We start from the raw sequence: 24,620 nt of genomic DNA on the forward strand, positions 1-24,620 counted from the left end.
GCACCCCCATTTTACAGATGAAGGCAATGAGCTTCAGAGAGCTTTAGTTACTTGCCCAAAGTCACTCAAGGAGTAAGTTGTACATCTGGGATTCAAACCTAGGTCAGTGTGACTTCAAAAACAATGTTCTTGCCCTGGCTGTTTTGGCTCAGCTGTTAGAGCGTCAGCCTGCGGTCCTGGGAGACCTGGGTTCGGTTTTTCGCTGAGGGCATGTACTTCTGTTGCAGTTTGTCCCCGGCCCTGGTTGGGTTGTGTGGGTGGCAACTACTGGATGTGTCCCTTTCACATCGGTGTTTCTCTCTCTCTCTCCCCCTCCCACTCTATCTGAACAAAATATCAAAGAATGTCTTCGGGTGAGGATAAAAAACAAAACAAAACAAAACAATGTTCTTAACCACTGAAGGGGTGAGAATGAAAGACGTTAAAGTAATGAATAAATAAGAATGCCCAGTGAGTTGAGATAGCATGGTAAAGAGGCAGAGATCAGATGACCTGGCTCTTATTTGTCTGTCAATTAGTTTCCAATGAGTTAATCTCTCTGACCCTCAATTTTATCAGGAAAAAAAGACTGTAATTAACTAGAATATAGTTTGATTCTGATCATGGTTCTCTAATTTTCTAGCTGTGTGAACTTGAGCAAAACACTCCACTTCCCAGGATTCGTTTATGAACTAAAGATATTAAACTAGAATTAGGAATCATAAGTTTTCAGCCTCAGTTTAGCCACAGCACAATGCTTAATTTTTAAAAAACACATAAAAATCTACTCACGGTATGTTGACAAAACTGTGGAGAAATAGACATTCCTACATATTACTGGTAGAAATGTAAATTGATACGACCTCTATGGGGCAATATATAAATGTATATCATAATTTAAAATGTACAAACCCCTAGCTGAGTTTGATATCCATATGGGAATAAATAAATAAATCTTAACTACTTGCTATAGACAGGATGTTTGTATCCCCCCCAAATTCATATGTTGAAATCCTAATCACCAATGTGATGGTATTTAGAGTTGGGGACTTTGCGGTAATTAGGTCATGAGAGTGGGAACCTTCATAAATGGGATTAGCACCCTTATTAAAGAGGCCCCAGAAAGCTCCCTCCCTCTTTCTGCCATGTGAAGTTATACTGAGAAGATAACCATCTATGAACCAGCAGCAGACCTTCGTCAGAAGGTCCTGAATTGTGGACTTCCCAGCCTCCAGAACTATGAGAAATAAATTTCTGGTATTTTTGTTAAAATAGCCCAAGTGGACTAAGACACTCTTACTTTATATCATACATAAAATTAATTTCAAAAAGATTATAGATCAAAGTGTGAAATGTAAAATAATAAAGGTTCTACAAGAAGACATAGGAGAGCCCTGGCTGGATAACTCAGTTGGTTAGAGCACTGTCCCGATACGCCAAGGTTGCAGTTTCAGTCCTTGGTCAGGGCACATACGAGAAGCAACCAATGAATGCATAAATAAGTGGAACAACAAATCAGTGTTTCCTGATCTATCTGTCGATCCACCCCCTCTCTAAAATAAATAAAAATAGAAGAAGAAAAAGAAAACATAGAACATCTTCATGACCTTGAATAGAAAAAAAACCTGGAACAAGATACAAACAAAAATTACTAAGTACAAAAGAAGAGATTGATAATTTGGACTTTGCTAAAATTAAGAATTTTTTTAATTAAAAAAATTAATAGTGAAAGGGCAAGCCAAAGATTGGGAGAAGGTACTTACAATGCATATACCTGAAGAGAATTGTATCCAGAATATATAAAGCTTTCCTACAGATCAATTTTTTAAAAGGGCAGACAACCTAATAAATATGGACTAGGAACTCAAGCACTTCACAAGAGAAAATATCCAATTGGCCAATAGCACATGAAAAAGTGTTCAATACTGTTAGTCATTATAGAAATGCAAATTAAAATCACAATGAAAAATATTAGCATATCCACCAGAATGGCTAAATGGAAAATACCAAGTGCTGATGAGATCGTGGAGCCAACTAGAATGCTCGTGCACTTCTGACAGGAGTGTAAACTATAGAACTACGGTAGACAACTCGGACTATGTCCGTTAAAGCTAAATAGTATAGCCCAGCTCTAGGACCTGGCATAGGTCTATCCTATGAGTCAGCAGTGCCACTCAGGAGAAATGGATGCAAGTGTCCATCCAAAGACATGCATAATAAAAAACAAGAAACGGTAACTATATGCAACAGCATGGATGAATCAGATATAGTTGAGTTAAAGACATGGTGAGTTAAAAGAAGCCAGTCCCCAAGACTATGTACTGTGTAATGTTATTTATACAAAGGCCAAGACCAGGCAAAGTGAATCTATGTTTATAGAAGTTATAACAGTAGTAACTACTTTGGGGTTGGGTGCAGATATTGACTAGGAATGGTGAAAATGAAGGCTTCTAGGTTGCTGATAATATCCTATGTCTGGACTTTGGTGTTGATTGTAGGTATGAGTACATATGTAAAAGTTCATTAAACTTTATGCTTAACATTTGTTAACTTTATTGCATGGATGTTATACCTCAATTAAAACAATTTTTTTAAAATCCTCACCTGAGGATATTTTTCTATTTATCTTCAGATAGAGTGGGAGGGAGGGAGTGTAAGGATGGGGGTTTGGTAGATGAACAAAATGTAAACTTGTGATATGCATTCTCATGACCTGGCCAGCCTAGGATCAAAGTGTGTGTGTAGACACATAGGTTTGCCTGAAGGGGAGGAAGACTGCCCGGTTGGGAACTGAATGTTTTGTTTGCAGGTAAATAGACAAGGTTTGCTCTTTTTAAAGGCAAATTTTTTAGGAATTGTTTTAATTGCACTGGCTGGTTTGGCTCAGCAGTTAGAGCATTGGCCCTCAGACCCAGGGGTCATGGGTTTGATTCCAGTCAAGGGCACATACATACCTCAGTTGCAGTCTGTCCCCGACCCCAGTCAGGGCTGTGAAGGAGGCAACCAGTCGATGTGTCCCTCGCACCCCGAGAGGGTAATGGGCAAAGAAGCCCAGGCATGGATGGGTTTATTATTTTTTATCTCCTTTGATGTTTCTTTGCTGTAAAAAGTGTGAGATAGGGCTTGGCTGTATGGTCAGCAGAGATGCCATCTCAAAGAAATAGTTACCTAAATCAACATGTAACCTGGGGAACCACTTTGCAAATAAATTGGGCTGCATCCAGAGATCTGGAGCATTTGCTCTCTTGTGATGCTCCTCCTCATTCCAACCAGCGTGGTGCATGTAGTTCATTGGGTTGTACTGACCGTCAGCAATGGAGAGAGAAGAAGAGAGGAAGAGGGAGAGAAACATCAACATGCGAGGGACATATCGACTGGTTGCCTCCTTCACAGCCCTGACTGGGGTCGGGGACAGACTGCAACTGAGGTATGTATGTGCCCTTGACTGGAATCAAACCCATGACCCCTGGGTCTGAGGGCCAATGCTCTAACTGCTGAGCCAAACCAGCCAGTGCAATTAAAACAATTCCTAAAAAATTTGCCTTTAAAAAGGCAATTCTGCCCTGGCCAGTTTTGCTCAGCGGTTAGAGCATTGGCCTGCAGACCAAAGAGTCTCGGGTTTGATTCCGGCCAAGAGCATGTACCTCAGTTGTGGTTCATCCCCGGCCCCGGTTGGGGTTGTGCAGGTGGCAACCTATTGATGTGTGTCTCTCACATCAATGTTTCTCTCTCTCTCTCTCTCTCTCTCTCTCTCTCTCTCTCTCCCTCCCACTCTGTCTGAAGATAAATGTAAAAATAAATTAATTAATTAAATAAAAATAAAAAGGCAATTCCACTTTTGGGAAAATTATCCTATAGAGAGACTCATACGTATGCAAAATGACATATGCAAAGTTATTAATCACAGAGTTGCTTATAATAGCCTATATTGGAAACAAGTTAAATGTTCACTGATTTTGAAATCTTGGTGTATTCATCCAACAGAATACTATGAACTGCTTTAAAAAAAACAACAACAACAGAAGCTCTTATGTAGGGATATGAAAACAGCTCCATTATCTTAACAATATATGTTAAGCTGGGGGATAAAAAACAAAGAAAAAAGTGGTATTTATAGTATGCTATCATTTGTATACACATATTTTATGGGCAGAGTCTATCTCTCAAGGGACATTTTCTTTGTAGAAGTTGGGCAGCAAAGTGAGAGGGAGATTCATTCTTTAATGAATCTTTAATGAATCTATTTTTTATGTGTCCTTTGAATGCTGTACCATGAGAATCTATTATTTTTAAAAAATAAGTGACACAATTTTTTTAAAAACTCTGAACACTCTAGGAGGCTGAATGCACTCCCAATGTTTTCACAGCCTGCCTCTCAATTGCCTGCGAGCCTTTATCAAGTCACCTGCCCAGACCCTGCAGGCAGCCCCTAGGGATTTGGAGATTCTCATTAGAAGATTCCTGTGTTTCTTCAGCTCCTGACTCTGTGGTTCTACTTCCTCACTGAACAGATCTGAAGAATTAAATTTGAGCCTCTTTGTGCATTTTTATCTTCCAACAGCAGGAGGCACTTAGTACTTAAAAATATGTGTAACCGGATTGACAGGTGAAACCAGTATTGCTGTATCCTTTTGCGTACAGAGCACATGGAACATCGTATTCCCACGCCTGTGTGGACGTTTCTTCTAATGCATCAGGCCAATTCTGTTTTTTTCCATGCCGTCTGGCATGCTACATTGCTCCCAGATATTAGTTCCTATGCCACCGAGCCCCTGATGAAACTTCCTAGGCCCTATCCACCCCACATCCTCGGGCTGTCTTTGCTTTTGCTAAGAGCCTCCAGCTGCCATATGATCCATGTTGCCAGCTGGGCTGGGTGGAGAAAAGGCTATGTGTTGTCCTGGAAACAGCACATGCTAGGTATCAGCAAACAACACGCTGTGCCTTGCTTGGGCTTTATGAACAGTTCCCTTTCTCTCTCAGGGCCTCAGTTTCCCCATCTTTTCAATGGGCGAATTCTTTCCTAGCCAAAATTCAAGTACTGAGGTTGCTGAACCCAGGTCTGGTGAGACCCTACTGGTCTAACACCTGGTGCTGTTTCTCACCGCTGACAACACAAGTACAGTTATTCTTTATTTGAAGACCTACAAACTAAAAAGACAAATTATCTATCCCTTGCCAACATACAGTGGTGAAGGCATAGGATAGATCTTGTTCAAAGATGGGAGAATGGGAGGCACACACTGGTCCGCAGCAGTGGGTTCTGAAATCCAGCAGGGCACATGATATTAGTTTCTAGATTAGGGCTCAAGGCCTGAGAAGATTCACTGTGGTTTTTGGTTCCATCTTCTGAGTCACCTTTCATTTCCCATGTAAGATAGCCTTTCTTGACTACTGGGTAGTTTTCTTAGACTGCTTTTTTGTCTATAAAACTTAGGGAATCCTAAGGTCTCTTAATTTGTACTATCAGTCCAAACCAGTGGTGTTTCTGCTAATATAATTCTCTTTAAAACTTTGTGGGTCTTGCCCTGGCCGGATGGCTCAGAGGTAGAGTGTTGGCCTGCGGACCAATGAGTCTTGGGTTCGATTCCAGCCAAGGGCACGTATCTCAGTTGCTGTTCCTCCCCGGCCCTGGTTGGGGTCGTGCGGGAGGCAACCAGTCGATGTGTCCCTCTCACATCAATGTTTCTCTTTCTCTTCCTCTCCCTCTCTCTCCCTCCCTCCCACTCTATCTGAAGATAAAGAGAAAAATATCCTTGGGTGAGGATTAAAAAATAAATAAAACTTTGTGGGTCTTTCTAAAAAAAACCCCACAGAACTTTATGGGTCTTTAACAAATCTCACTGGAGTTTACTTTATTAGACAATATTAACACCCTCCAAATCTCTTTGAGATAAGCTCTTCTTTACTTAGATTTTATCTGAGAGTGCCTAAGAACAATGCTCTTAGAATTCTCAGAAGCCCTATTGTTTGAGTAGTTATCTGAGGCATTGCCTTCCATCTTTCTAATGTGTTAACAAAGAATTTTACAGTTCAGCCCTGGCTGGTTTGGCTCAGAGGTTAGAGCGTTGGCCTGTGGTCTGGAGAGACGGGGGTTTGGTTCCCGCTAAGAGCACGTACCTCGGTTGCAGTTTGTCCCCGGTCCCTTTCACGTCAATGTTTCTCACTCTCTTTCTCCCTCCCACTTTATCTGAACAAAATATTGAAAAATGTCCTCGGGTGAGGATAAAAAATAAAGAACTTTACTGTCCACACTTGGTTTAATCTCACTTCAGCAGCACAGTAAAATCATGTTTTCCTAACTTGTGCTCTGATTTTTGCCCCAAAGACATTTCTAAATTTAGCATTGATTGCTATCTAGAGGGTAGGAATTTGCACATCTGGCAAGTTCTGACAACTTAGTTTCAGAGTTATAGTTTTAACTCATCTCTTTCCTCTTGCATTTTACCATAGGCTGCAAAAAGCAACCAGGTGACACATTCAACCCTCTGCCTAAAAGAAAACTCCTTAGGACACCCAGTTAGCTAGGTAGATTTTCTACTTTCCAGGTTACTATGGATGACAGTATGGTAAAACTTTCTGCCATTAAATATTAAGGATCTCCTTTCTTCCTATTTTTTTTAAAAATATGTTTTCATTGATTTTTTTAGAGAGAGAGGAAGGGAGAGAGAAATAGAAACATCAGTGTAAGAGAAAATCATTGATCAGCTGCCTCCTGCATGACCCCCACTGGGGATCGAGCCCACAACCCAGCATGTGCCCTGACCAGGAATCAAAGCGGAACCTCTCAGTCCATGGGACGATGCTCAATCTTCCTATTTCTAATGGTATTTTCATTTTTCTTTAAACTATCATGGTCAGCCGCCTCTAAGCTTCTTTTACCTCCTGGAGGCCTTTTAGGCTTTCATTAATACACTCCTCAAAGTCCTTCCAGTTTCTGAATGCTCTCCCTCTTGGCAGCACACTGGCACCTACCCCTTCCGCCTCTCGTTACCACTAGGCACGTTACTTTTGCCTTTCTTTCTCCTAAGCTCCAAGGGCCCTTCTTTTGTTTCTGTAACTTGTTTCCTCAGCCTACGCAGCCTAGGTGGCTCACTTTGTAATTGAACCCGGATTCTGCTGCCTGCCTTAACGAAAGCCAAACTTGTGAGACAGGTGCTGGTAAAAGAAAAGAGGTTTATTCTAGTGCTGGCATCTTGAGAAGATGGGGCACTTTTCCCAGTCCTCAAAGACCCATTTCCCCTTCTCAGTGCAGGCTGGGGGTTTTTATCAAGAAGGAGAGTGAAAACAGATCAATGTGGCTTCTTCTTTAATTCCATAGTTGTAGGACTTCCATTCAGCTTGATTTCAGGCGGTTTTGAATGACGTTTGTTCTGTAGTTTAGTTGTAACTTTGATGTGGTGGTGGAAGGATGCGATGCCGCATTTACCTACCTGCCATCTTGACCGGAAGTCACAACCTTTTTTTTTTTTTTTAAATGTATTCCAAAGTACAGACTTACAATTTTTTTTTCTTTATTGATTTTAGAGAAAGAGGAAGTGAGAGGGAGAGAGAGATGAAAACATCGATGAGAGAGAACATCGATTGGTCGCCTCCTGCAGGCCCCACACTGGGGACTTGGCCCACAACCTGGGCATGCACCCCGACCGGGAATCAAACCGGTGACCTCTCTCTCTGTGCATGGGTCAATGCCCAACCACTGAGCCACACCGGCTGGACCTTCTTTTTAAACTGTAAAAAAGAGGCTAGATAAGAAAGAATAACAGAGTTTTATTTACATACTTGGCTGCAGCCTTAAAAACAAATGAAATGCATAGCCTTTTTTTTTTTTTTTTTTCCATTTATCTTCAGATAGAGCGGAAGGGAGAGAGGGAGGAGGAGAGAGAGAGAAACATCGATGTGACAGAGACACACTGAGTGTTTGCCACCCATCCGACCCCAACCGGGACTGGGGGCAAACCAAAACCAAGGCACATGCCCCCAGCAGGACCCGAACGCGGGACTCTCTGGTCCACGGGCTGATGCTCTAACTACTGAGCCAAACCAGCCCGGGCTATGGCTCTAATTGGAATGTTAATTTGTGGTTACAATTTCTATTACCTCAACAACTTTCTTAATAAATTTTCTCTTGTAATTTGGAAAAAAAAAGTCCTTTCAGCTTCCACCTCTGCTTGATCCCACATTTTTAGGTCTTTGTGAAGGCAGCACCTACTTCCAGGTACCAGGTTCTGTATTAGTTAGCTATTGCTACATAATAAATTATCCCCAAACTTAGTGGCTTACACAATGTTATGTTCACACATTATCTCCCACAGGGATTTAGGAGCAGTTTGCCTGGGCAGTTCTGGCTCAGTTTCTTTCATGAGGGCCTCTGATGAACTGATGAATTGCAGTCATCTGGAATCTTTTTTTCCTTTTTCTTTTCTTTTTTTTTTAACCAAGAATGAACCTACATTGCCACATCATAATCACCCAAAGTCCAAAGTTCACCTAGGGCTCATTCCTGGGGTTGTGCATTCTATGAGTTTAGGCAAAAGTATAATGACACATACCCATCATTACAGTGTCCTACAGCGTATTTCTACTGCCCTAAAATCCTCTATACTCTGATTATTCATCCTCACATCCCACCCTTGGCAACCACTGATCTTTTTATTGTTTCCATAGCTTTGCGTTTTTCAGAATGTTATATAGTTGGAATCCTTTTCAAATTGGCTTCTTTCACTTAGTAATATGTAAAAATGCCCTCCATTCTTTTCATTGTACTGTTATTTTTATAGATGTATAATTGCATTTTTGAGAGTATAAAATTTTACAGTAATAATAAACATTAATTTATAACAGCAGTTATTTCTGGGTGGAGGATGAAGGGACAGAGGGGCCTTCATATATACTCTTTAATTTTTAAAAAATCTTCACCTGAGAATATTTTTCCATTGATTTTCAGATAGAGTGGGAGGGAGGGAGGGAGGGAGAGAGAGAAACATCTATGTGAGAAAGACACACTGATTGGTTGCCTCCAGCATGACTCCATCCAGCACCAGGGATTGAACTGCAACTGAGGTACATGCCCTTGACTGAAACTAAGCCCACAACTCTTTGGTCTGTGGGCCATCACTCTAACTGCTGAGCCAAACTGGCCAGGACATTATACATTTTTTAATATGGTCAAGCTGGATGGTGGGCATATGGGCATTAGTTATTCTATAGTCTTGCATTTTAAATATTTCACAATATCAAAGTAAATTACATCTAAAAAAGCCAGAATACTGCCCGGCTGGTGTGGCTCGGTGGATTGAATGTCATCCCATGGACATCGGCAAGATATCAAGGCACATGCCCAGGTTGTAGACTTGATCCCCAGTGGGGAGCATACAGGTGGCAGCCAATTGATATTTCTCTCTCACATCAATGTTTCTATCTCTCTCTCCCTCTTTCTCTAAAAAATAAATAAAGACATATTTTTAGAAAAGCTTAAAAAAAAAAAAAAGCCAGAATGCCCACTGCTATTCAACATTGTACTAAAAGTCTCAGCCAATGTAATAAAATAAGAAAAATAAATAAAACTTTTAAAATTTTGGCAAATGATCTGAGCACTGTCACAGTGCCTGAATAAGAGATCTCTTTGGGGACTTGGGTAAAGAATCTTTAAAAAAAAAAAAAATAAGAATAACATAAGAGCATTTGTTTAAGGGTAGTAATAGTATGAAGGAGACACCAGAGCTCCTTCCCTGAATGATATAAGGGAAGGTAAGTGGCCCTAAAAGCTTAATAGCATAAAACATTCTTCAGAGGATGAATATTAGATTTATTCATACACTCTGCATAACTTTTCATTGATTCAGGGGCTTTTCACTCATTTATGAAAGCATCAAGTTATTTGGGAACCTTTTATTGAATGCAATGCTTTGTTAGCCATTCACTGCTTCCTGTTTTGATATTTTTTATTTCCTCAGTCAGCAATCTTATTTTTAAGCAAATGCTTTGTTGTAGAGAAAGAATGAAAAAGAGGAACTCTTTCTCATGTTAACTATTTTTCCTTTTAAAAGTACATTATTTACTGCCCATATGTCTTCCTGTACGTCACAAGCCAGCCTCACTATGCAATTCCACCCTGGTTTGGGGAAGTCATGGGTTCTGGGATACCAGCCAAAGATAACAGTGGCTTTTGCAACATCTTTTCATGCTCCTTGAGGGATGAAGATACATGACAAGAGATAATACTGATAGTATTTCTTTGATTTACTGAACCAAAATTGAAAAAGAAGTTTTATTGGAGGAAGTATAAGAAAATGAAACAAGGTGATACCAGAAACTTGATTCAACAAGTGATTTTCAGGGCATGACCTGAGATCAGCCCAGACTCAGCCCAAAGTCTTAGACTCTTTCACCTGTAGCAACATCTAGAGACACATCTGGGCTGAAAATCAGATGAGCTGTGTTCAAGTCCCGCTTTGTGCTTAACTTGCTGTATGATTCAGAAGTCATGTTTCCTTCAGTATCTTGCTTTCTTTATCTGCAAAGTTATTCCAGTTTTATTTTATTTATTTATTTATATATTTATTTTTATCCTCACCCAAGGAAATCTTTCTGTATTTTGTTCTGGTAGAGTGGGAGGGAGAGAGAGAGAGAAACATCGATGTGAAAGGGACACATTGAGTGGTTGCCACCCGCACAACCCAACCAGGGCCTGGGACAAACTGCAACCGAGGTACATGCCTTTAGCAGGCCTCTCTGGACCGCAGGCCAATGCTCTAACTGCTGAGCCAAACCATCCAGGGCAAGGTTATTCCAGTTTTAAAATTCTACTTCCAAAAGTCAGAAAGGGACTTCATTAAATCTAGAAAGACGGTTACCAGAAGTTGAAACCAGGGTTCTCTGGTCAACTCTCATGTATTCATTTGGTATCCAGCCAACATTCGCTAAGTGCTTACAATGTTTTGAGGGACTGGGTAAAACCACGTAGTGGATCATTGTTAATGGACTAAGCACTGATTACTGAGCAAGTTGTGATGGAGAGAACCAGATTTGTCAAGAGCATTTTGATGGAGCTTCAGTGTCTTCCTCAGCTGGGCACTTGGGCAAAACCCTCTTCTTGAAGCTAATTCTCCAGGCAGGGGACTTTCTTGAAACCTTTAGATTGAGCTCTACGGAAAACCTGGTCTTAAGGATAGGGAGGGGGTGAGGAACCTTCGATTGCCCAGGTCCAGCTCAAGGGTGAAATGGTGGTCATGTCCTCTTGACTACCCACTTCAACAATGGATAAATAAAATGTGGTATATCCTTACAATGAAATATTACTGGGTCATAAAAAAGAATGAAGTATTGAAATACTGATGCATGCTACAACATGGATAACCTTTAAAATGCTATGCTAAAAGAAAGAAGACAGACACAAAAGGCCTATAATGCATGATTACATTATATGAAATGTCTAGGAAAGGCAAATCTATAGAGACGGAAAGTAGATTTGTGGTTGCCTGCACCTGATGGGTGGGAACCGGTAGTTATTGCAAATGAGTATGAGACATTTTTGGGGGTTGGTGGAAATATTCTAAAATTAGATTGTAAGATGGTTGTTCAAATCTGTACATTTACTATAAATTATTGAATCATATACTTAAAATGAATGAATTGTATGTTCTATATATTATATCTCATAAAGCTGTTTTTAAAAATGAGAAAGACAGAACCATTGTACAGTGCTTATGTTGAAGTAAAGTTTTATGGTTTTTTTTTATCCCCACCCAAGGACATTTTTGCATTTACCTTGAGATAGAGCAGGAGGGAGGGAGGGAGGAAGAGAGAGAGAGAAACATCGATGTGAGAGACACATCAAGTGGTTGTCACCCACATGACCCTAACCAGGGCTGGGGACAAACAACTGAGGTATGTGCCCTTAGCAGGAACCGAATCCAGGGCTCTCTGGTCCCCAGGCTGACGCTCTAACCACTGAGAAAACTGGTCAGGGCTGTTGAAGTAAAGTTTTGAACTCCTTTCTTTAACAAGGACTGCTTGTATTCTGAGATTATTTACTTCCTACTGTTTTTCTTTTTCCAGTTAATATGTCCTTTTCTTCTGGAAATCAAAAGATAGAAAATGGAAGTAATTGTAGTTTTTTATTTTATTTTTTATTATTCTTCTCTGGAGAGTAAAAAGTAAATATCCTGTGTCAGTTCTTGAAAGTTTGTGAAAACTGTATTGTTCTGTGTTGTCCAAGAGTTCAGGAACCTGTAGACTGCTGATCTGTTCAACTAGGAAGAGGTCTTAGGGGTCAATGAATTCAACCCTCTCATTTTCAAGATAAGAAGAAGTGGAGGTTCTGGGTACTTCATTCTGTTTCCATTGTCACTGCCGCCTCAAAGGTACCGTTTGATCCCAGGAATCTAAGAACTCTTTATCAATCAACCTATCAGTGCACACTAAGGTATGACATTCTGGGCAAGTCAAAATGTTAAGAGGCTAGCTCTGACCGGTTTGGCTCAGTGTTTAGAGCATCGGCCCAAGCACCGAAGAGTCGTGCGTTTTATTTGGTCAAGGGCATGTACCTTGGTTGCAATTCAATCCCTGGCCCTGGTCAGGATCCTGTGGGAGGCAACCAATCAGTGTGTCTCTCTCACATGTGATGTTCTCTCTCCCTTTCCCTCCCTCCCTCCCTCTCACTCTATCTGAAAATCAATGGGAAAATATCCTGGGGTGAAGATTTAAAACAAATGTTAAGAGGCTTCTCTCAGGACACAGTGCTAGGGGAAATGCCTGGTTCCACTGGGCCGAGCTAATCTGGGTAAGTCACCTGACCTTGACCAGCCCACACTTTCACATGACAGTCAGAGGCTATGAGGTGCATCTGTCTGGTAACTAAGAAGTGCTTACTGCCCTAAAGGAGGTGTTGACTGTGTTGGTAACGAAGACTTCTTCCCCAAGACTCAGCAATGGAACATGTGACTTGTAATCCTGGGGCTGGACTCCAACATCATATTCTCGGTTTCACTCTTGCTGCTGAATATATACCATATTAAAATGCCTAGACCCTCGAGGGTCAAGGAACTTGGGGAATGCAAAGATTAATTAGGCATTCCTGTCCTTTATCTGTTTATTTAAACCCAGGTTTGTTCCAGAAACGATTGAAGGCAGCTTTTGTGTTAAAAGGGAGAATGTTACTGAAGTTATATAAATATGGAAGTCATGTTCTGACCCTAAACCCAATTTTTTATTTAAAATGTCTATAGAAACTATTGAACTAAAATTTTAATACTTCTCAGCTCTATAGTACAAAGTTCTAAAAAACAACTTTATTGAGATAGAATCCATATAACATAAAAGTCACTCTTTTAAAGTGTACAATTGAGTGGTTTCTAGTATATTCACAGTTGTGCACCCATCACCACTATCTAATTTTAGGATATTTTCATCACCCCCCCACAAGGAAACTCTGTACCTGTCAGCAGTCATTTTCTATTCTGTCTCAGCCCCTGGCAACCACTAACACACGTTCTTGTGGATTTGCCTAATGGACATTTCATATAAACAGAATGATACAAATATGACTTTTGTAATAACTCCTTTCACTGGTCATCATGTTTTCAAGATTCATCTATGTTGAGTAAAACACTTTTTTTTTTCATTTTAATCCTCACCTGAGGATACTTTTCCACTGATTTTTTTTTTTCCAGGTAGAGTGGGAGGGAGGAAGGGAGAGAGAGAGAGAGAGAACATCGTATGAGAGAGACACATGGATTGATTGCCTCCTGCACGACCCAACCAGGGCCAGGGATTGAACAGCAACCGAGGTATGTGCCCTTGACTAGAATCAAACCCATGACTATTTGGTCTTTGAGCTGATGCTCTAACCGCTAAACATACCGACCCAGGGCTAGTAAAACACTTAAAAGATATAAACAAATCAAGAGAATGGTAAGACAAACTACATACTGGGGAAAAAATATTTGCAAAAGACAGATCTCATAAAAACAAACAAACAAACAATTATCCAAAACATAGAAAGAACTCTTAAAACTCAAAAATAATAAAGTGAACAACCCAATTAAAAAATGGGCAAAAGACCTGAACAGACACCTTATCAAAGAAAACATAGAGATGGCAAATAAGCATATGAAAAGATGTCCACTATCATATGTCATTAGGCAATTGCAAATTAAAACCACAATGAGATACCACTACATACTTATTAGAGTGGCCAAAATCCCAAACACTGTGACACCAAATGCTGGTAAAGATGTAGAATAAAAACTCATTCATTGCTGGAGAGAATGCAACATGATATAGGTATAACCACTTTGGAAAATAGTTTAGCATTTTCTTACAAAACTAAACATACTCTTACCACACAATGCAGCAATTGTGCTCCTTGGTATTTACCCAAGTGAACTGAAAAGTATGTCTATACAAAATCTGTACATGGTTGTTCATAGCCATTTTATCTATAATTGCCACAACTTGGAAACAACCAAGATGTTCTTCAGTAGATGGTTGGATAAATAAACTGCAGTATATCCAGACAATGGAATAGTATTCAGGGCAAAAAAGACATGAACTATCAAGACATGGAAAGACATGGGAGAAACTTAAATGCATATTACTAAATGAAAGAAGCCAATCTAAAAAGGCTACATATTGTAGGGTTCCAACTACAGTTATATGACTTCCTTGAAAAGGCAAAACTATGATGACAGTGAAAAGATCAGTGGTTGCCAGAGGCTGGGGGGTGGGGGTGGGGGAAGAAGGGATGAATAGGTGGAGTATGGATGGTTTTTTGGGTAGTGAAACTACTCTGTATGATACTTAATGATGGATACATGTCATTATACATTTGTCCAAACCCATATGATATACAAACCAAGAATGAACCCTAATGTAAACTATGGACTATGGGTGATGATGATGTGTCAATGTAGGTTCATTGATTATAATAAATACACCACTCTGGTGCAAGATGTTGAGGCTGTGTGCATGTGGGTTGCAGTTTGAGGGGTTGGTATATGCGAAGTCTCTGTACTTTCTGCTCAATTTAGCTGTGAACTTGAAAGTGCTCTAGAAATTATAGTCTATTTAAAACAGTAAATAGCCCTGGCCTGGTAACTCAGTTCATTAGAGCATCTTCCCCATATGCCAAAGTTGCAGGTTTGATGCCTGTTCAGGGCACATAAGAATTAACCAATGAATGCATAAATAAGTGGAATAACAAATCTCTCTCTCTCTCTCTCTCTTTCTTCTTCTTCTTCTCCTTCTTCTTCCTAAAATCAATCAATGAAAAAAAATTAAAAAATAAATAAAGTAAATAAACAGCGTAGTACAACCAAAAACTATCATATATACCTGACTTGAATATCATGCATAAGTTGTCATGATTCCAATGTTGTGGATGGTCTTGGTGCCCTGCCCAGGTTCCCTTCTTTGGGCCTGCAATGGTGTTGCCTGCTAATTGCTCACTCTGCACCCTTCTCAGGTTGGTTCCCACCCTGCTCTTGGCTATGAGAAGCTGTTCCCGGAGAGGAAATGCCTGGGAGCTTATGCTCTCCTTAATGGCCATTGGTTGGTGGATGTAGGTATGTAACAGCTCAGCCCTTTTGCCTCTGGGTGGAACAACCTATATGGATCAGGTTGAGGACCTCCTCTTCCTGAATACACATCTTTGCAGAGCTTCTTCCTTTGTCTATTCCCCGAATCCCCTTCTAGATTTATCTTGAGAACACTCCCTAAACAACTCACTGGCACAAGAATTGCCTCTCTGGCTTTGCTGCTAGGGAATTGAGCTATGACAGTTTCTGTCTTCCTAGTATATCCTGATTTGTTTTGCAAATAGTACATGGAAGGTCATCTTGAAAAAGTCATGTAATTGCCTGGCCAGTTTGGCTCACTGGTTAGAGTGTCGGCCCGTGGACCAGAGAGTCCGGGGTTTGGTTCCCACTAAGGGCACGTACTTCGGTTGCAGTTTGTTCCCGGCCTCAGTTGGGGTCGTGTGGGTGGCAGCCACTTGATGTGTCTCTCTCACATCAATGTTTCTCTCTCTCTCTCCCTCTTCATCCTTCTCTCCCTCCCACTCTATCTGAAGGTAAGTGCAAAAAAAAAAAATCCCCAAGTGAGGATAAAAGAAAAAGTCATGTAATTTATTGTCTTCAGTGTACTTGATACAAATAACAAAAGACCTTAACATTTTTTTCACCATTGATGGTAGAAGTCTTAGTATTGCTGAGACTGACTCCACAAAAACCAAATTTTTTCCTCGCAAGCATAAGTTTTTACAGTAAAACAGTGACTTTGGCCCTGGCCAGTTTGGCTCAGTGGTTGGAGCATTGGCCCGCAGACCAGAGAGTCCTGGGTTCAGTTCCTGCTAAGGGCACATACTGCAGTTGCAGTTTGTCCCCAGGTTCGGGCCCGGTTGGTGTGTGTGGATGGGAACCAGTTGATGTGTCTCTCTCACATTGATGGTTTTCTCTCTCTGTCTTCCTCCCTCTCTCCCTCCTGCTCTATCTGAAGATAAATCTAAAAATGTCCTTGGCTGAGGATAAAAAAAAAAAAATTCTTAAAACAGTGACTTTGGGCATAGTAGGGGACTTTTACACTCCATTGACATAAATGCATAGACATTTCAGACAGAAAATCAACAAGGAAACAGCAGCCTTAAATGACACCCTAGATCAGATGGATTTAATTGATATCTTCAGAGCATTTCATGCCAAAGCAGCAGAATATACATTTTTTTCAAGTGCACATAGAACATTTACCAGAATAGATCACATGTTAGGACACAAATCAAGTCTCAGTAAATTTAATAAGATTTAAATAATATCAAGCATCTTCTCTGGCCATAATGTTATGAAACTAGATATCAATCACAATAAAAAAACTGAAAAACACACAAAGCCATACAGGCTAAATAACATGTTACTAAACAATGAATGGGTCAACAATGAGATCAAGGAAGAAGTCAAAACGTACCTTGAAATAAATGAAAATGACAACACAACAACCAAAAATCTATGGGAGACAGCGAAAGCAGTCCTAAGAGAAAAGTTCATAGCATCACAAGCCTACCTCAAGAAAAAAGAAAAATCTCAAATAAATAATCTAACTTTATACATAAAGGAACTAGGAAAAGAACAACTAACAAAACCCAAAGTGAGTAGAAGGAAGGAAATAATAAAGATCAGAGGAGAAATAAATGAAATCGAGTCTAAAAAAAAGAACCACTACAACAGACCTGGCTGGTATGGCTCAGTTGATTGGGCACTGTCCCCTGCACTGAGGAATTGCCAGTTTGACTCCCGGTCAGGGCACATGCTCAGGTTGTGGGCTCAATCCCAAGTAGAGGGCATGTGGGAGGCAGCTGACTGATGTTTCTCTCACACTCCTTCTCCCTTCCTCTCTCTCTAAAAAAAAATTCAATAAAAACATTAAAAAAAAAAAAAATACAAAAGATCAGTGAAACCAAGAGCTGGTTCTTTGAAAAGATAAACAAGATTGGCAAACCTTTAACTAGACTCATCAAGAAAAAAAGAGAGAGGACCTAAATAAATTTTAAAAATCAGAAATGAAAGAGGAGACATAACAACTGACTCCATAGAAATACAAGGAATTGTAAGAAAATATTATGAACAACTATATGCCAACAAACTGGAAAATCTGGACAAAATGGATATATTTCTAGAAACATACAATCTTCCAAAACAGAATCAGGAAGAAGCAGATAATATGAATGGACAGATTACAACTAGTGAAATTGAAGCAGAAATTTAAAAAACTTCTAACAAACGAGTTTCGTCCTGGACTGGTTGGCTTCACAGCAGAATTTCACGAAACATTCAAAGAGGAACTAGCACCTATCCTTTTCAAACTATTCCAAAAAATTCAAGAGGAGGGGAGACTCCCAAGCTCATTTTACGGGGCCAGCATTATTCTAATTCCAAAACCAGATAAAGACACCACAAAGAAATAAAATTACAGACCACTATCTTTGATGATCATAAATGCTAAAATTCTCAGCAAAATATTAACAAACCAGATCCAGCAATACATTAGAAAGCTCATACACCATGATCAGGTGGGATTTATTCTGGGAATGCAAGGTTGGTACAATATCCTCAAATCAATAAACGTGATACACCACATAAACGAAATGAAGGATTAAAATCACATGATCATATCAATAGATGCAGAAAAATCAGTTGATAAAATCTAGCCCCTATTTATGATAAAAACTCTCAGCAAAGTGGGAATAGAAGGAATATACCTCAACACAATAAAGGCCATATGTGACAAACCCACAGCCAAATATCATACTCAATGGACAAAAACTTAAAGTGTTTCCCTTAAGACTGGGGAACAAGACAGGGATGTCTACTTTCACCACTTTTATTCAACATAGTACTGGAAGTCCTAGCCACAGCAATCAGACAAGAAGAAGAAATAGCCCTGGCCGGTTTTGCTCAGTGGTTAGAGGGTCGACCTGAGGTCTGGAGAGACCTGGGTTCAGTTCCCACTAAGGGCATGTACCTCGGTTGCAGTTTGTCCCCGGCCCTGGTTGGTTGGGTCGTGTGGTTGGCAACCACTCGATGTGTCCCTTTCCTTTCACGTCGATGTTTCTCTCTCTCTTTCTCCCTCCCACTCTATCTGAACAAAATATCGAAAAATGCCCTCAGGTGAGGATAAAAAAAAAAAAAAAACAAAGAAGAAGAAATAAAAGACATCCAAATTGGAAAGAAGTAAAACTGTCATTATTTGTAGATGACATGATACTATACAGAGAACTCTAGAGAGTCCACCAATACACTACCAAACTTGATAAATGAATTCAGTAAAGTAGCAGGATACAAAATAAATATGCAAAAATCAGTTATATTTCTATACACTAGTGACAAGCTTTTAGAAAGGAAAACGAAGAAAACAATCTCATTTACGATTGCATTAAAAAATGCCTTGGAATAGCCCTGGCTGGTTGCTCAGTGGTTAGAGCATCAACCTGCAGACCAGAGAGTCCCAGGTTCGATTCCAGCCAAGGGCATGTACCTCGGTTGCGGTTTGTCCCTGGCCCTGGTTTGTCCCTGGTCCCGGCTGAGGTCGTGTGGGTGGCAACCAGTTGATGTGTCTTTCTCACATCTCTCTCTCTCTCTCTCTCTCTCTTTTCCTCCCATTCTGTCTGAAGATAAATGTAAAAATAAAAATATACTCGGGTGGAGATTTAAAAAAAATTTTTTTAAATGCCTCTCCCTGCACTGAGATATTAAGATGGGTTTTTGAGGACAGGAGTTCCCCCATCTCCTTAAGATGCTCACGCTTGAATAAACCTGTTTCCTTGTCAACTGTCTTACGGGTTTGGCTTTCATTGTGGCAGGCAGCCACACCTGGGTTTGGTTACAGTTCCACCTCCCAAACATGCACACCTAGCACAGGACTCGTGCTCCCTCCCTCCCTCACCTCTGTCATCTTAATCTGTCACATAATTTCCCAATATTAGAATTTGAATCTGAAATGGTTCCTCCATGCTCTTATCTCTCTGGTGACCACAGTTATCTGCCACATTCTTTTGACATCACTTATTCATGTCTGGCATGAGCCTCACTAATTTCTGATTGCATTGTCTGACAGTAAGAGTTCCAGACTATGACTTTTTCTTGTGATAATTCTGCTGGGGGCATTTGATGGGGAGGTCCTCAAGCCTATGTGTCTAGAGGGAGACTGACATTCTTCTTTTCCCTATGCCATCCGCCACTCTGGAGCTGTTTTAGTGTCTACCTATCTTTTCCTGGTGCTTACCATAGGTGCAGACATCCCACACCATGCTGCCATCCCATAAGCTGGTACCAGGAGCACAGACAGTGCCCAAGGTCACAGAATTCCCACTTTCTTTTCCTCATCAGGATTCTTAATTTATAGTCCAGCAGCCAAAGGCATCCTCTTAACCCAGTGGGGAGAGAGTATTAAGGGGCACGTACTTAGTGCTAAACACTGTGTTAAATTTAATTCTCGAAGAGACCTTATGGAGTAGGTGCTGTTTTTTCTTTCTTTTTTTTTTTTTTTAATCCTCACCCAAGGACGTTTTTGCATTTACCTTCAGATAGACAGGGAGGGAGGAAGAGAGAGAGAGAAACATTGATGTGAGAGAGACACATCGATTGGTTGTCACCTACACAACCCCAACCCGGGGTCAAGGACAAACTGTAACCGAGGTACGTGCCCTGAGCGGAAACCGAACCCGGGTCTCTCTGGACCACAGGTCGACGCTCTAACCGCTGAGCCAAACTGGCCAGGGCTGTTTTTTCCGTATTACAGTTGAGGAAACCCAGGCACTAAGGAACTAAGTAAATTGCTCAGGTCACACAGTGTGGAGGGCGGCTGAGCCAAGGTCTCCTGTTCCTGTGGTGTTTGTACCGTCTCGCCCAGGAGCCTTTAGTCCTAAAACCACTTGTTGATCCTGCGTGCAGGCAAGGCCCACGCGGGAACATTCTGCCCAAGGTCTCTTGTTGTTCCTGTGTGCTGGCAAGGCCCACACAGGAGCCTCCTGAGCCGCGGGCAAGAATGTATTGACAGTTTGGACCTTGAGCCCAGAGGCTGATGGACACATTTGGTGATTGAGAACAAAGAAGCTTTTGAACCCGCCGCCCCCCCATTGGCTATATCATAAACTTGCTGAGCTAGTTCGGAGTCACTGTTTCTCCATCAGAGAGCAGTGTCCTACCTGGCCCCAGCTTTTCTCTCTAGAATGTCTCTGTGTTTTCCTTAGTCTCGGTGTTTTTCTCAGTCTCCCATCGCCCCTCCTCAGGTCTGGCTCGACTAGCGTGCAGGTCGCGGCAACACAGCTTGAAAGTGGCAGAGCTGGGATTCAAATCCAGTAGCTTGATGGCAGAACCCACCACGTGCACGCAGTTTTCCCACTCCAGCGCTCTCTCATATCAGCCTTCTCGGGACTGGCCTAGGTCAGCCACTTTGCAGCTTCTTCTGAGGCTCAGTTGACTATATCACCATGGAAACCTTCCACTGCACTCAACTTTCAGCCACCTTCTCCTGTCTCACACTCTGAGCTCCTAACCCACACTGTTGCCGAGGGAGAGTAAGGGGTCTGTTCCCAGTCCTTTGTTGGCCTAATCATGCCTGGCATCAGGCCACCACTTTTATTCAGTTTCAAAGCTTAAAGCCTAACCAGCCAAACACCACTGTTTATTCTGGGTGAATTAGAGAGTGGTTAAGGGCACACTCTGCCTCTCTTACTGGTCAGTGATTTCCCAAGAGGAAGGAAGAGAATCCTATTTCTCTCATTGCTCAGCTGTACCTGGCACATAAGAGACATCCACTAAGTGTGTTGTTAAATAAATGGCTGAATGAACTCCTAATACCCCCCCATTGAGGAAGATTGTGAAAACATCGTGGTCATGAGAATTGACTTTGGACTTGGGCAGACTGGGCTTAAAGCCCATGGTCACTTCCAAGCTGTGATCCTGGGCCAAGTGCTTTCCAGGGTTGGCAAACCTTTTCTGTAACCTGTCAGACAGTAAATACTTTTGACTTTATGGGCCATATGGTCTCTCATATAACTATTCAACTCAGCCCAGTTTGCAAACCCAATCAGGGATAATACCTAAACTAATGGGCATGGTTGTGTTCTCAAAGACCTTTATTTACAAAGCTAGAGAGCAGGCCTGAGGCAGTATGCTGACCCTTGACTTGCTTGTTTGGACAAAAATGGGACCACATACTCAACCTGACAAGCTCAGGGGAGGCCTGCATGTCAGGCCTTACAAACTCAGAGACCAAAAGTACCCACATAGAATGGTTTGATTATAAAAATTCCTAACTAAAAGTGAGTCATGCCCTGGCTGGTTTGGCTCAGCATTTAAGAGTGTTAGCCCACGGATCAATGAGTCTTGGGTTTGATTCCGGTCAGGGGCATATACCTCAGTTGCGGTTCATCCCCAGCCCTGGTCTGGTTGTGTGAGAGACAACCAATCGATGTGTCTCTCTCACATCAATGTTTCTCTTTCTCTCTCTCTCTCCCTCGCTCCCACTCTATCTGAAGATCAATAGGAGAAAAAAAAGCAAGTCATAGCAGTTAGTCAAGTCCTAGGCCTGTAGCTTCCTTGACAAAAATCAATCTTTACCTTAAGTGAGCTTGTCTATTGTCTTTTTGCATTTAAGACAACATATCTTTGGAATGTCCAGTAGTTTCCTTTTTTCAGACTCCCTCAGAGCACAACTTTCCATCAGAGCAGGAGACCACAGAACACCTCATTCTTATCTTGTTGCCCAATTATCATCTCTACATCTCTACGTGCTGTAAATGTTAACTATTCTATAGCCACCAATGTAAAAGAAGTATGTATCTCTGTTTTACTCTTTATCCACTCAGAGACTCACACTGCTCCATCCCGTCCCTCCCCTTTGCTTTCTCCCAACTCCCTAATCGACCACCAATGAATTTCACCTAGCCTGCCTTATGTTTCCTGCTTTGATTCTAAGGTAAAAAATACGTTGTAAAACTGCCATTTTCTCAATCAGTTGAGATTTTGCTTCCTGGCAATTGTGGTCAGTTTGGGTGAAATAAATTTTTATAAGACTTTTTCTCAGGCCGGATGTTCTTTTCTCAACAGCTATATATATAAAAAAGATTATCCCTGACCAGTTTGGCTCAGCTGTTAGGGCATCGCCCGAGGACCAAAGGGTCAAGGGCACGTTCCTGGGTTGCAGGTTTGATCCCTGGCCCCGGCTGTATGGGAGGCAACCAACTGATGTGTCTCTCTCACATTGATGTTTCTCTCTCCCTCTCTCTCTCTCCCTTCTACTCTATCTAAAAATAAATGGAAAAATATCCTCGGGTGAGGATTAACAACAACAAAAATGATAAAAGATCATGAGACAACTGATGAATGTAGTTCTAGATCCTGCCCTTTATGTTCTTGAGCAAAACTGCACTTATGCCCTCACATTAATTCCTTTCAATTCAACTTACTGTGCTCTACCACATGGCACTTCGTGTATAGTATTTTGTTTTTCTCTTCAGTTCCCTGTGAAACAATACCACACATTTGAGAAACAGCATTGCATAGGGATTAAGAGCTCAGAATTCTGGATCTAAACTGCCTGAGTCAGAGTTCTGGCTCTGTCACTTCAGAGGTATGTGATCTTCAGAAAAAAAAAATAACCTCCCTGACATAATCTCCCTCAGTTGCTCTATCTGTAAAACCAGATGACAATAACAGCGCCTACCTGACAATAACAGTGCCTATCTCTCATAGGGTGGTTACAAGGATTAAATGGGCCTGCACACCCAAAACACTGTGGTTCCAAAACCCAGGCCACACACATGCCACTGATTGGGTTGTGGGCAGCAGTATATTTTGGAAGGTTCCAATGTGCAGACAAGTTTAGAAAGCAGTAGGTTAAAATAATCTGCCTGCTGGTTTTGAGCCTTCGGTGGACACTTCTGGAATTACTAAGCCTCTGGTTCCCCCAAATCCCTGGTCGTCAGACCCTAGTTTACTGGGCACCGGCCTCCCCTAGATCCAGGGACCGCTGGGCACCTAAGCCTAGGCCAGTGTACGCTGGGACTTGTAGTCGCGTTGGCTCACCGGCCGGGTACCCACCTCCCATTGGCTTTCGCGGACGCCCTGCCCGAAGCTTCACCAATCGGCGCGGCGCAATTGGCTCTCAAAAGGGAGACGGAGGGCACAGCACCGCAATCACTGCAGGGCGAACGCCAGGAGGTGGCTGGTCTGAGGCTGCGCGCCGCCAGGGGTTCCCACGGTCGTGCCGCCGACATCGCTGTCGCCGCCGCGGTGAACCGCCGCAGGTAACGTCCGGGGCCCGAGCCGCGTGCCTGCCGAGGCTTTTGGCCTCACGGCCGGGGTTTAAGATACCCCGGCCCTTTCTGAGTGATCGTTTCCCACCCTTCGAAGGAGAATTTCTGAAAACGACCAATCTCTAGGAAAAACTCTGCGACTTCTCAGTCCGCCATCCTGTGGGGGAGGGGTGGGCGTGGTGGGCTCGCTCCTGCGCGTGCTCTGGCTGGAAGCCCGGGCTCCTCCTCCAGGAGCCGAGAGTGACCGGCGCGAGAGGGCATTTGCTGAGGTTCTGCAGCCAGCGAAGGCCGGCGTGGTCTGGGGCTTGGTTCCGACCTTCCCAGTCTAGGAACAATTCAGGCTGTTGGTGCTTTTCATGTGAGCATTGCACCCTTAGTTCTCCGTAGCTTAAGGGGAAGAGCTGTTAAGGACAACAACAAATGTGCCCAGAGCTTGTAGAAACATTCCTTCTCAGAAGGCAGCGAAACTGGTGGGAATTCAGGATGACTCACATCAACCATGGAAGTGAAAGTTAGCTGGTTGTGGTCCCCGGCCCCTCACAGAGTTGGGGGCCTACATGGGTTATTCCATGATGGGAATCTGAGGGCTGAAAGAAGGAACTTTGTATCAGGTATTTATTTTTATGGATGAAGACAAATGTCCAAGGTTTGAGACCTGCCTTGCAGTGTGTAGTGAATGGAGTAGCCCAGCTTTCTTTAGTTAGCAAACATTTATTGAACTTTACTAAGCTTTTCGAGCTGGGATTATTTTGTAAAGAGGGGAGGTAGTCTACAGGGAACCATTCCGGTGTGACAAGGGCAAGGGTACAGGTTTGCGGAGGGGCAGCATTAA

General features: G+C 42.0%; 1 protein-coding gene across 2 annotated transcripts in view; it reads left to right on the plus strand.

The window, feature by feature from the left end:
* Window positions 1–23,657: 23,657 nt before the first annotated feature.
* Window positions 23,658–24,620, plus strand: part of LGMN (legumain) — a 40,540-nt gene continuing 39,577 nt past the window's right edge. Inside the window, exon 1 of one of the 2 annotated variants that reach the window (XM_036277211.1) lies at window positions 23,658–23,779. The gene's annotated coding sequence lies outside the window, so the exon portion shown is untranslated. Of the gene's footprint in view, window positions 23,780–24,307; window positions 24,400–24,620 lie in introns of those variants that run through there. The other variant, XM_036277203.1, reaches the window with a different exon arrangement.

The sequence above is a fragment of the Molossus molossus genome, unplaced genomic scaffold (genome assembly GCF_014108415.1).
Source record: "Molossus molossus isolate mMolMol1 unplaced genomic scaffold, mMolMol1.p scaffold_m16_p_1, whole genome shotgun sequence".
Lineage (NCBI taxonomy): Eukaryota > Metazoa > Chordata > Mammalia > Chiroptera > Molossidae > Molossus > Molossus molossus.